General features: G+C 44.5%; 2 long non-coding RNA genes across 16 annotated transcripts in view; one reads left to right on the plus strand and one right to left on the minus strand.

Moving 5' to 3' along the window:
* The window catches only part of LOC105497549 (uncharacterized), a 28,909-nt gene that overhangs the window by 3,888 nt on the left and 16,315 nt on the right, over positions 1-8,706 (plus strand). For 6 of the 8 annotated variants that reach the window (XR_011611355.1, XR_011611357.1, XR_011611358.1 and 3 more), the window contains exons 2-3: positions 1,090-1,244; positions 1,868-3,766. This is a non-coding gene — a long non-coding RNA (uncharacterized lncRNA). The remainder of the gene's footprint in view (positions 1-1,089; positions 1,245-1,867; positions 3,767-8,706) is intronic. The other 2 variants (XR_003021691.2, XR_003021690.2) reach the window with 2 other exon arrangements.
* The window catches only part of LOC105497550 (uncharacterized), a 61,200-nt gene continuing 53,907 nt past the window's right edge, over positions 1,414-8,706 (minus strand). For 5 of the 8 annotated variants that reach the window (XR_011611363.1, XR_011611364.1, XR_011611368.1 and 2 more), the window contains one exon: positions 7,130-8,362. This is a non-coding gene — a long non-coding RNA (uncharacterized lncRNA). Of the gene's footprint in view, positions 1,660-7,129; positions 8,363-8,706 lie in introns of those variants that run through there. The other 3 variants (XR_011611367.1, XR_011611362.1, XR_011611365.1) reach the window with 2 other exon arrangements.

An 8,706-nucleotide genomic window follows, 5' to 3' on the forward strand; every position in this document is an offset into this window, starting at 1 on the left:
CAGGATCCCCTGGACCTGGCCTCTATAACCCCATGCCAGGGGGGTGCCAGACCCCTGGGCTGGTGACAGCTCAGACAGTGCCAGGAAGCCCTGGAGGGTTGGACCCTGGGGGATGGCAGGGTGCATCTCAGGAAAGGTTTAAACACTGTAGCACACCCAAATAATTATGTGAGCCTGGAGGTTTCATTCCTGAAGACATCATGGTCAATAATATAGATCCCTGAGATCCCTGAGAGCCGGACTCTGGGCGCCTTCAGTTTCGGAGTCTTGGATGCGAATCAGGCCATAGAAGTGCCCTGATCTCCACCACTGTGTTCTCCATTTATCCCCATTGAACTTGCCAAGCTCAGCAACAGCCTGCAGGACACCGACCTCACGGGTTGGGTCCAGGACCCCAGGGGGCTTCTATGCGGGTTCCTGGTTCCTGGTTCCTCCCTTTGTGCCTCTGGGTCCAGGACCCCCGGCGGCTTCTGTGGGGGTTCCTGGTTCCTCCCTCTGTGCCTCTGGGCTGCACCAGTTTGACCTTAAGGTGTAATCTGGTTGCTCTATCAGTTTATACAATGAGGTTTACAATAAAGCATTTGACAGTAATGCTTAATTTATCATTTCCAAAGCTCTCATTCCTTTCTGAACATTCTTAGGTGGTATCATTTCCTCTCAGACTGAAGTTAGCATCCCATGCAGTTCAGTTCTGTGGGGGATGAATCGGCTTCATATGAAAAATGATCTTGTTTTGTCTTCATTTAAAAAGATAGTTGTGCTGTGAATTGTCATTGAATACTGTTTTTCTTTCTTTTCTTTCAGCACGTGAGAGATATTCCACAGCCTTCTGTCTGCCATAGTTTGTTGTAGAAAAGCAGTGATGTTTCTAATCCTCATTTTCCCACGGATATTGTGTCATTTTTCTGTTTTCAGAATATTGTCTTTATCTTGGTTTCAGCAGTTTTACTACGATGTGCCTAGAATTAGTTTTCTTTGTATTCATGTTGCTTGTGTTTGATAAATTTCTTGATTGTGTGAATTTATATTGTTAAATTTTAGCATGATTTCTTCATTTTTTTTCTCTCATTCTTTTTTTTCCTTTATTAGATGAAGACTGAACATTAGACTTACCACGATTGCAGAACCGTCCTTCGCGGCAGCTGTAAAATCGCGGCAAGGCTGGATTCATCCTGGCGGTGGGTGCAGGCCCTAATTCCCGTCACTGAGCAGGGATACGGCAGGAAGCTCCACCTCTGAGCACAGTAAGGGGATTGTTCTGATTCTGAGTGTGTCTGTTCGCTAGAGTGGGCCGCACTTCCCTGGTTCTGCAATTGTGGATCATTTAGCATGACTTGTTGTGCATTGTAAATGTCATGTCGTGGAGAGTCTAGGCTCCGTTATTTTTTCCATTTGTGTGTGTGTGTGTGTGTGTGTGTGTGTGTGTGTGTGTGTGATGGGGCCATTAAGTTGGTTTGACGAACTGCAAACTATGCCTGTTGAACCGCAGCTGAATTCTCAGTTTGGTTCTTTTATCCTTGTGTTTCGTGGAGTTTGCGTCACACATTCAAGGTTCAGATGTCAACTGAGTTCTGGGCAGAAGTTATACACAGAATTTGGGGTTCTCTGTCTCTGATTCTCCCCTTCCTTCTCAATTTTTAGCAGGCATGTTCCCAGTTTCTTTAGGAGGGAAAGACCAAGGGTTTTCTGTTAGTGTTTTGGCAACTCTGCATTGCATGGCGTCAGACTCACCCCTAAGCTAAAAACCATAAAAACCCTCTTTCCCTTTGTTTCTTCCACACATCACACTCCCCTTCCATAATCTATGCTTTTCATCCCCATTCACTGCCTTTAGGGAGTTAATTTTATATTTGTTCTTTGTCTATAGATTTCCCCTGCAGGAGAGTGACATTAGACGGGCTGACTTGGCCACCATGGGAAACAGATACCCAGAGATGGACACATTCCCTAAATGCTTCTATGCTGCCCTATGGGAGAGGTTATTCTACTCACATGAGGAAACTGAGGCTCAGAAGTAGCATCCTTTGCCTGAAAGGACATAATAGCTCATGAGCGCTGGAAGCGTGGTTTGGTGTCTGACTTGGCCAATTCCAAAGCTGGTATGATTTTCACCACCACTCAGATGCATTCTTCCCTGACGTGCCCCTCCCTACCCAAAAAAAGCTATCCCTCCCTTTTCCTCTAATTAGAAAATTCTTTTGTATATTAGGAAATTATTAGGAAATAATCATTTCTCTCCAAAAGTAACACACTGAGGAGGCAATATCTGAGGGTTTTGCCCAAATATGGCCTTTCGGCCTCTGAATTAATGCCTCCAGAAATTCCAGGATGTTTGTTCATAGCATTTTTATTCTAACCCTCCTTAATCAGTGAAACGGTTTGTCTGTGTCCCTACCCAAATCTCGAATTGTAGCTCCCATAATCCCCATGTGTCATGGGAGGGACACCATAGGTGGTAATTTAATCATGGGGCCAGTTACCCTCATGCTGTTCTCCTGATAGTGAGTTCTCATGAGATCTGATGGCTTTATAAGGGGCTTTTCCCACTTTTGCTGGGCACTTCTCCTTGCTGCCGCCATGTAAAGAAGGACGTGTTTGCTTCCCCTTCTGTCATGATTGTAAGTTTCCTGTGGCCTCCCCGTTCCTGAGGAACTGTGAGTCAATTAAAGCTCTTTTCTTTATAAATAACCACGTCTTGAGCAGTTCTTTATAGCAGCATGGGAATGGACTAATACAATGGGTTAGAAACATCAAGGACTCCAAAGCAACTTTTCTGATCACTGAAAATGGCTCACACTAGGGACATGAAGGCAAGGTTTGCAACTTCCTGCCTGTGTCTGTTCTATGCCTGGCCATCTGGCTGTGCCCAGCCTATACAGGCTGGACTCATCTTTCCTCCTGTTTCTATGGCAACCCTCTCAGAGAGCCAGCAGGGGCAAATCTCTGCTCTCCTATGACCTTGAGGCCTCTGGCTACCTTCAAGGCAGCCACTTTTATTTTCTCTGACAATTCAGGGCAGGTAGGGAAGACTTGTGGGTGTCCCAGGCTCTGGACAATGATTACTGGGGTTTACCATCCTACTTGTTTGTAATGCACTATAGCTCACTCAAGCATAATTTTAAATGCAGTTGTTAAATGGCAGTGACATTTCCAGTTCCACTTAAAGCAATTATAGCTCATTCTTACTGAATTAATAGGCCCAGGCTACCCTGCTGGCTATGGTTTACCCTGTGTTCACTTAGGGGTACCTGCTGTTCTCTTGGCATCACAGAGAGACAGAAGTCCCCAGGATGGATGGTAGAAGTATGAAATGCCTGTTTGAGATGAGAAGCCAAAATCAGCAGGGGATTATTCCTGAGCCTTTAATATGCAGATCAGCCTTTGGAGTTCATTGATTGTTAGGGCAGTTTCTCTGACATAAAAATTAGTGTTCAGAAATTTGCACACACACAGAGAATGAAGCTGACAGGATTTAACCTGCCCAGTGTACATTTCTCTTCGGTTCAAATTCACATCTTGACATATGTTGATGAGTTTAGGCTGATGTGTCTTATAATGATGTTGGAATTCAGGGAAGTTTATGCTAATCTTCATGTGAAGTGGTCCTTCCGTAGGAATTGCTGTGGTTCTCCGACTGACATTCTACACTACTGTGTGACTTCCTGGGCCACTATCAGGAGACACTACAGCCTGGGCAGCTTAAACAGCAGAAACTGACTTCTTTACAGTTCTGGAGGCCAGCAGTCTAATATTAAGACATTGACAGGTTGGTTCTTTCAGAGGCCTTTCTCCTCGGCTTGCAGACATGTCTCCTCCCCATGTCCTCACAGGGTCAGCCCCCTGTGTGTGTCTGTGTTCTGATCTTGTAAGGACACCAGTCACGTAGGATCAAGGCCAACCCTTATATACTCATTTAACTCACGTTCCTTATAAAGGCCTCATCTCCAATCACTGTAGCCTTCCGAGATGCAGGGTTTGGACCCTGACATATAAATTTGGGGACACAAGTTGGCCCACAACACCACCAAGGGTACCACTGAGCACAGACAGAACTTGGTTCTCTTTCCATTTTCTTCTCTCAAATTTTATAAGCGTGTGGAATATCAAGAAGAAAATGGACCTTAGATCAGGGAAGATTTTATGTGAATATGAGTTCTCTCACTTGGAATGACCTTAGAATACTAGTTTTGATTATCAAAGCCTCAGCTTGCCTGTGTGAGAATGAGGACAATAATACTTTTTAATGGGTGGTTTTAAGGATTTGGGATGAAATGTCTTAAATGCCCAGCTCTGTGCCAGACACATGGCACATGCTTAATAAGGACCAACCATTAGGACTGGAATGTTGCCTCCTCTAAGGATAAAGGTGTTTGTCCTGCTGTTCTCAGGGGGTCCTCTTTTTATCTCTTCTTTTTAGTGCATGAGACCAACACTGTTTATTTACAAATATTTTCTGCACATGTTGATGTAATGATGATGGAAAACACAGTATTGCTTCCTTTATTTTTTGGGTGGTGATATGGTTTGACTTTGTGTTCTCACCCAAATCTCATGTCAAATTGTAATCCCCACATGTCAGGGAAGAAACCTGGTAGGAGGTGATGGGATCATGGGGGAGGCTTTCCTCCATGCTGGTCTCGTGAGCTCTCATGAGTTCTGATGGTTTAAAAGTGTGACACTTCCCACCTTACTCTCTCTCTCTCTTGCTGCCATGTAAGTAAGACATACCATGCTTCCCCTTCACCTTCCACCATGATTGTAAGTTTCCTGAGGTCTCCCTAGCCCTGTAGAACTATGAATCAATTAAACCTATTTTCTTTATAAATTACCCAGTCTCAGGTAGTTTTTTATATAAAAGGGTGAAAACAAACTAATACAGAAAATTGGTACCAGAAGTGGGGTACTGTTATACAGATACCTGAAAATGTTGAAGCAGCTTTGGAACTGGGTTACAGGGAGAGGTTGCAACAGTTTGGAGGGCTCAGGAAAAGGCAGGTAGATGTGGGAAAGTTTGGAACTTCCTAGAGACTTGTTGAATGGTTTTGACCAAAATGCTCATAGTGATATGGACAATGAAGTCCAGGCTGAGGTGATCTCAGATGGAGATAAGGAACTTACACAGAACTGGAATAAAGGTCACTCTTGCTATGCTTTAGCAAAGAGACTGGTGACATTTTGCCGCTGCCCTAGAGATTTGTGGAACTTTGAATTTGAGGGAGATGATTTAGGGTATCTGGCAGAAGAGATTTCTAAGCAGCAAAGTGTTCAAGATGTGACTTGGATGTTTCTAATGCATATAGTCATATGCATCACAAAGAGATCATCTAAAATTGGAGCTTATGTTTAAAAGGGAAGCAGAGCATTTGAAAAATTTGCAGCCTGACACTATGTGGTAGGAAAAGAAAAACCCATTTTCTGGGGTGAATTTCAAGCTGCCACGTTCAGAAATTTGCATATGTAATGAGAAACCAAAAGTTAACAGTCAAAACATTGGGGAAAATGTCTCCAGGACCTGTTGGAGATCTTTACAGCGGTCCCTCCCATCACAAGCCCAGAGACCTGGCAGGAAAAAGTGTTTTTGTGGGCCAAGCCCAGGGCACAGATGCTCTCTGCAGCCTCAGGACAGGGTGCCCTGCATCCCAGCCACTCCAGCTGTAGCCATGACTAAAAGGAGCCAAGGTACAACTTGTGACATGGCTTCAGAGGGTGCAAGCCCAAGCCTTGGCATCTTCCACATGGTGTAGGACCTGCTGGTTTGCAGAAAGCAAAAACTGAGGCTTAGGAACCTACTCCTAGATTTGAGAGGATGAATGGAAACACCTGGATGTCCAGGCAGAAGGTTTTCTGCAGGGGTGGGGCCCTCATGGAGAAGCTCTGCTAGGTCAGTGCAGAAGGGAAATGTCGGTTTGGAGCCCCCACAAAGAGTCCCTGCCTAGTGGAGCTGTGAAAAGAGGGCCACCATCCTCCAGACCCCAGAATGGTAGATCCACTGACAGCTTGCACTGTGTACCTGTAAACACTGGAGGCACTCAATACCAGCCCATGAGAGAAGCTGTGGGGGCTGAACCCTGCAAAGCCATGAGGTGGAGCTACTTAAGGCCTTGGAAGCCAACCTCTTGCATCAGCATGCCCTCAATGTGAGACATGGAATCAAAGGAGACTATTTTGGAGCTTTAAGATTTAATGACTGCCCTGCTGGATTATGGACTTGCATGGGGGGCCTGTAGCCCCTTCATTCTGGCCAATTTATCCCATTTGGAATGGAAGCATTTACTCAATGCGTGTACCCCCATTGTATCTTGAAAGTAACTAACTTGTTTTTGATTTTATAGGTTCATAGTCAGAAGGGAATTGCCTGGTCTCAGATGAGACTTTGGACTTGGAATTTTGAGTTCATGCTAGAATTAGTTAAGACTTTAGGGGACTGTTGGGAAGGCATGGTTGATTTTGCAATGTGAGAAGGACATGCGATTTGGGAGGGTGCAGGGTTGGAATGATATAATTTGGCTCTGTGTCCCCACCCAAATTTCATGTCGAATTGTAATCTTCATGTGTCAGGAGATGGACCTGGTGGGAAGTAATTGGATCATGGGGGTAGATTTCCCCCATGTTGTTCTCATAATAGTGAGAGAATTCTCACGAGATCCAATGGTTTAAGAGTGTGGCACTTCCCCTGCCACTCCTGCCATCATGTAAGACATGCCTTGCTTCCCTTCACTTTTTGCCATGATTGTGTTTTCTGAGATCTCCCCAGCCATGTGGAACTTTGGGTCAGTTAAACCTCTTTATAAATTACCTAGTCTCTGGTAGTGGTAGTTCTTTATGGCAGTGTGAAAACAGACTAATATAGATGTCATTATTTCCGAATAGTCACTTGGCAAAATCATGGCAGCTGATGAAATGCCCATGTTAGAGGCCAGAAGAAGTCATAGTCCAGTGTCATTTTTGTTTGTTATACAGATGAAGGGATTAAATAAATCCTTCCTGTTAATACTCCCTTCTCTCCAAAATACCAAAAAATGTTTAGAAACAGAGTTCAATAAGTCACTTACAGAAAAGAATAATAATAATGATATATCAATATAATGAACATTAGAAATATATACCATACAAATAATTATTCACTGGCCAATATTTAAATAAAGGTGCTGTTCCTGTTCTTTGATATGGGTTGATGACTAGAGGTAGGAATAGTCTTTGCTACTTAAACTTCACCTAAAATGTTTCTCAGAGATTTCCAATTCAAAGTGAACATAACTTTAAAGACACTTGAAAAATTATCTTAGTGTAGGCTATTTCTAAGTTACATATTTATTTATTTATTTATTTTGGCTTTTCCTTTAATCAAAATGTACTCCAGTATTTACAAATCTTTCCAGAGTATTCAATTTAGTCCTTGCTCAGGAATTATGAATATTAGTATTTAATTCAGTTAAATGATATAATGACAAGCAAAACTATATAAATTGGCTTGGGAAGAAATACAGCATACTTTCCATAAATAGGTGAATCCCTGGCTAGGAATACACACATGCTGGCTTTGGGATTATCTAACTTTGTAGGACACAGCAAATCAAAATAGAGGTCTTGGGAGGGATCCACTAATTCAGTGAGTTAGATAAAGAATGATTTATGGCAGTGCCCACATTCAGGAGAAATATTCCTATAAAAAACCAGCAAATATGGAAAACTGAGCACATGAAGCAAAACTATTTAAATATTTTCAGAAATTTGGAAAACCTCAATTGCATTTTGAGATACAGGATGTCATGATCTGTTTTGTGCTGATATACTAGAATACCTGAGACTGGGTAGGTTATAATAAGCAGAAATATAATAAGCAGATGAGGCATCCATTTACCTGTAATGTTAGAAGGAAAACAGGAGACAGCGGATGCAATGAACACGTGCTCTGGTGCGTGGGAGGGGAACGTGCTCAGCCTCTGTTGCCTCTGTGCCTGGCACAGGTCGTGTGGCCGCAGCTGGAACCCACATGCAGCTCCGCACTGCCCCTGGGCCCCCATCAGCCCTGCAGCTCTCGGACTCTCCATCCTCAGTGGCTGCTCCATTGGGAGTCCCTCCTGCCTGGGGCTTGTGTGGGCCTCTCCTGGCTTTTATCCTGGACATGGCAAGTTAGGACCACTTCCACGGGGCCTCTGGGCACGGGAGATAATCCTCTCTTTCCTCGGAGCAGCAGTAACTCCTGGGCCTCCTATTAGCCCCTTTGTTCTGTGGGCCCTGAAGTACTGAAGAACTGCACAGTGGCTGGGGACTGTCTCAATCTCTAGCCCCCGGAACCATTTCTGTGCGTGGTGGAAGCGTTTCTCTCTGGTGTTGTCTTGCTGAGGGTAATTTATATTGGCTGTGGAAATAGAGACAGACCAGGGTCTCAGTGGCATCATGCCTTTTTTGGCTCAGGACACATCCAGTCTGGGTCTGCCAAGCCTCCCGAGGTTTCCACGGCTGTCTCTATAGGAGGAAGAGGGCTGGGAGATGGTGCAGAAAGTGGAAAGGTCCTGGCCTAGCACTGGCTACACCACTTCTGCCCACGTTCCATGGATCAGAACCTCCCCACACAGCCCCTGTGCCATGGCCCTCCTGACACCACAGCCTTTGGGGCCTGCAGCACTGGCTGGCGGGAAAATGCCACCCAGAGTCACAGGTGGGCAATATTGCCCTCTCAACTACCGAGGCTGGTAGTGTGAG

This window comes from Macaca nemestrina, chromosome 13 (assembly GCF_043159975.1).
Source record: "Macaca nemestrina isolate mMacNem1 chromosome 13, mMacNem.hap1, whole genome shotgun sequence".
Taxonomy (NCBI): Eukaryota; Metazoa; Chordata; class Mammalia; order Primates; family Cercopithecidae; genus Macaca; species Macaca nemestrina.